Raw genomic sequence first — 4,128 nt, 5'->3', positions numbered from 1 at the left:
GAACATGTTTCCTGCCTCTAGCGTGTTCAAACCCTTAATAATCTTATATGTTTCAATAAGATATCCTCTCATCCTTCTAAACTCCAGAGTGTACAAGCCCAGCTGCTCCATTCTCTCAGCATATGACAGTCCCGCCATCCCGGGAATTAACCTGATGAATTAACCTACACTGCAACTTCTGAGCAACTTGTGTGTGGACTCGATAAGAGGAGAAATATGAAATGAAACACAAAAATGACTGAAAAATGCATTTACATGTGATTATCCTATTTATCACTATTTCTCTCGAAACCCCTGACGACGAGAAACCCCCACGAGAAATGCTGCTCTAACCTAAACAAAACTAAACAGCTGTCAGGTTTAGAGGGATATGGGCCTGATGCTGGCTACAAGGAGAGGTTGAGCGGGCTGGGACTCTATTCCTTGGAGCGCAGGAGGATGAGGGGTGATCTCATTGAGGTGTCCAAAGTCACGAGCGTAGATGCACAGGGAGAGAAAATGGAGTGGGCGGCCCGACCGACATTTCAACGGCCTCTGCAGTCCGTCTGTTTTTTTTTTTTGTCCCGTTGAATGTATAGTTTGTTGTGGTTTTTATATTGTTTTTAGCTGTGTATAAGTGGGGGGCGGGGAGGGAAACTTTTAAATCTCTTCCCTGCACGGGGGACCTGACCTTTTCCCTGTTGGGTCTCCGTTATTGTTGGGACCTAGCACCGTGGAGCGGCCTCCAACCAGAACGACCTGGGGCTCCAGTCGCGGTGTCTGCGGACTCGCCATCGTGGGGCTGGCCGGCTTCGGAGCGTGGGGAGCTGTGGTGGCGCGCGACCGCGACCCGCCTCCGGAGCTCGGAGGCTTCAACCGCAGGCCCGGTGGACGCGGTGACATCGGGAGCTCGCGGGTCCCTGGTGGGAGACCGCTTTTCGGAGCTCCCGCAAAGGCAACTTCTCCCGTCCGAGTTGCGGGGTTGAAAATGACCCGGAGCGGGGCCTTACATCGCCCGGCGTGGCTTTTAACGGCCGCGGGATTTGCAATCGCACGCCGGGCGCACCAACATCAAGACCCGGAGCAGGGCCTTACATCGCCCAGTGCGGCTTTAACGGCCGCGGGACTTGCCAGCGCCCACCGGGGGCTTTAACGGGAGAGGATGGAACACAGGGGAGAGACAAGACTTTGCCTTCCATCACAGTGAGGAGGAGATTCACTGTGATGGATGTTTGTGTGATTTGTGTTGGTGTGTGTCTTGGTTCTTTTCTTGTTGTATGTCTGCAGAAACCAAATTTCGTTTGAACTTCATTTGAGGTTCAAATGACAATAAATAAATTGTATTGTATAAGCTGGAGAAACACAGCGGGTGAGGCAGCATCTATGGACAATAGACAATAGGTGCTGGAGTAGGTCATTCGGCCCTTCGAGCCAACTCCGCCATTCAATGTGATCATGGCTGATCATCCCCAATCTATGGAGCGAAGGAATAGGTGACGTTTCGGGTCGAGACCCTTCTTCAGACTTCTTCATAAACATTTGGGGTAGATGCCAGAGTCTCTTGCCCAGAGTAGGGGAATCGAGAACGATGAGGACAGGGTTTAAGGTGTGGGGGGGGGGGGGGGGTGAGATTTAATTGGAATCTGAGGTCAGTGTGGGAATGGGGGGGGGAGTTTTAGGCGGACTGAGCGGAGGTGTTCACCAAGACGATCGCCGGGCCTGCGCTTGGAGTCCATGCCCGGAACAGCGGATACAGTAGATGAGGTTAATCCCCACAGCCAGTCTGCTCCTCAGTCTAAGTTAATTTTTCATTCGTGGATTGTGGACAAATGGTTTAAAAAAAATAAAATCCTATATTTCATCCTCTCACAGATGAGCATTTTAAATTACAGAAATAAAACACAGTTGCCGCCTCAAATCACTAGGGACCCGGGTTCGATCCCGACTACGGGCGCTGTCTGTACGGAGTTTGTACGTTCTCCCCGTGACCTACGTGGGTTTTCTCAGAGATCTTCGGTTTCCTCCCACACTCCAAAGACGTGCAGGTTTGAAGGTTAATTGTTTTTGGTAAAATTGTACATGTTATGGGAGCAAAGAGGTCCTTCTGCAGTTGTCCAGTGAGACCACACCTGGAGTATTGTGTGCAGTTTTGGTCCCCTAATTTGAGGAAGGACATTCTTGCTATTGAGGGAGCCCAGCGTAGGTTCACCAGGTTAATTCCCGGGATGGCGGGACTGTCATATGCTGAGAGAATGGGGCGGCTGGGCTTGTACACTCTGGAGTTTACAAGGATGAGAGGGTATCTTATTGAAACATATAGGATTGTTAAGGGCTTTGACACGCTAGAGGCAGGAAACATGTTCCCCATGTTGGGGGAGTCCAGAACCAGGGGCCACAGTTTAAGAATAAGAGGTAAGCCATTTAGAACGGGAATGAGGAAACACTTTTGCACACAGAGAGTGGTGAGTCTGTGGAATTCTCTGCCTCAGAGGGCGGTGGAGGCCGGTTCACTGAATACTTTCAAGGGAGAGCTAGATAGGGCTCTTAAAGATAGCGGAGTCAGGGGATATGGGGAGAAGGCAGGAACGGGGTACTGATTGAGGATGATCAGCCATGATCAGATTGAATGGCGGTGCTGGCTCGAAGGGCCGAATGGCCTCCTCCTGCATCTATTGTTTATTGTCCCGGGGAGCGCTGGTGGGCCGATTGGCCTGGCTCCGCGCTGTATCTCTAAACTAAACCAAAGCTGTCCACAGTATACAGATATAGGTTCCAACTTTTAGCGTAAGATAGAGTCCAATTAAAGATAGTCCAAAGGTGACCAATGAGGTAGCTGGGAGGTCAGGACTGCTCTCTGGTTGTGGTAGGATGGTTCAGTTGCCTGATAACAGCCGGGAAGAAACTGTCCCTGAATCTGGAGGTGTGCGTTCGTTTTCACACTTCTGTACCTCCTGCCCGATGGGAGAGGGGAGAAGAGGGGGTGAGACTGGTCCTTGATGATGCTGCTGGCCTTGCCGAGGCAGCGTGAGGTGTAGATGGAGTCGATGGAAGGGAGGTTGGTTTGTGAGACGGTCTGGGCTGCGTCCACAATTCGCTGCGATTTCTTGCGGGTCTTTGACGGAGCTGTTCCCAAACCGTGCTGTGATGCATCCCGATAACATGCTGACCACGGTGCATCTGTAGAAGTTGGTGAGAGTTGTCGGGGACATGCAGAACTTCCTAAACCAGCACAAAGCCTTAATAATACCCAATATAGGTGCCTTACACATGTGCAATGTCCAATAGAATATAGAACAGTACCATACAGGAACAGGCCCTTCGGCGCACAATGTAAATGCCGGCCATGATGCCAAGACTATCTCGCCTCTGCCAGCACGTGATCAATATCCCTCCATTCTCAGGATATCCATGTGCCTGTCCAAAAACCTCTTAAACACCACTATCATATCTGACAATAGGTGCAGGAGTCGGCCATTCGGCCCTTCGAGCCAGCACCGCCATCCAATGTGATCATGGCTGATCATCCCCAGTCAGTACCCCGTTCCTGCCTTCTCCCCATATCCCCTGACTCCGCTATCTTTAAGAGCCCTATCTAGCTCTCTCTTGAAAGTATCCAGAGAACGCGCCTCCACCGCCCTCTGAGGCAGAGAATTCCACAGACTCGCCACTCTCTGTGAGAAAAAGTGTTTCCTTGCCTCCGTTCTAAATGGCTTACCCCTTATTCTTAAACTGTAGCCCCTGGTTCTGGACTCCCCCAACATCGGGAACATGTTTCCTGCCTCTAGCGTGTCCAAATCCTTAATAATCTTATATGTTTCAATAAGATGCCCTCTCATCCTATCCAAACACCACTATCGTATCTGCCTCCACCACCACCCCTGGCAGCGAGTTCCAGGCGCTGCCAGGGGTAAAAAAGACCTGCCCCGCACATCTCCTTTAAACTTTGCCCCTCTCACCTTAAAGCTGTGCCCTCTAGTCTTTGACATCTCCACCCTGGGGGCGAAAAGGTTCTGACTGTCTACCCTATGTATATAAGTCTCTCATAACTTTATATACTTCTATCAGGTCTTCTCTCAGCCTCTAATGTTCCAAGGAATGCAATCCAAGTTTTTTCAACCTCTCGTTGTAGCTAGTACCCCCTAACTAGCC

The sequence above is a fragment of the Amblyraja radiata genome, unplaced genomic scaffold (genome assembly GCF_010909765.2).
Source record: "Amblyraja radiata isolate CabotCenter1 unplaced genomic scaffold, sAmbRad1.1.pri scaffold_369_ctg1, whole genome shotgun sequence".
Classification (NCBI taxonomy): Eukaryota; Metazoa; Chordata; class Chondrichthyes; order Rajiformes; family Rajidae; genus Amblyraja; species Amblyraja radiata.
Note: the sequence above shows the minus strand (reverse complement) of the source record.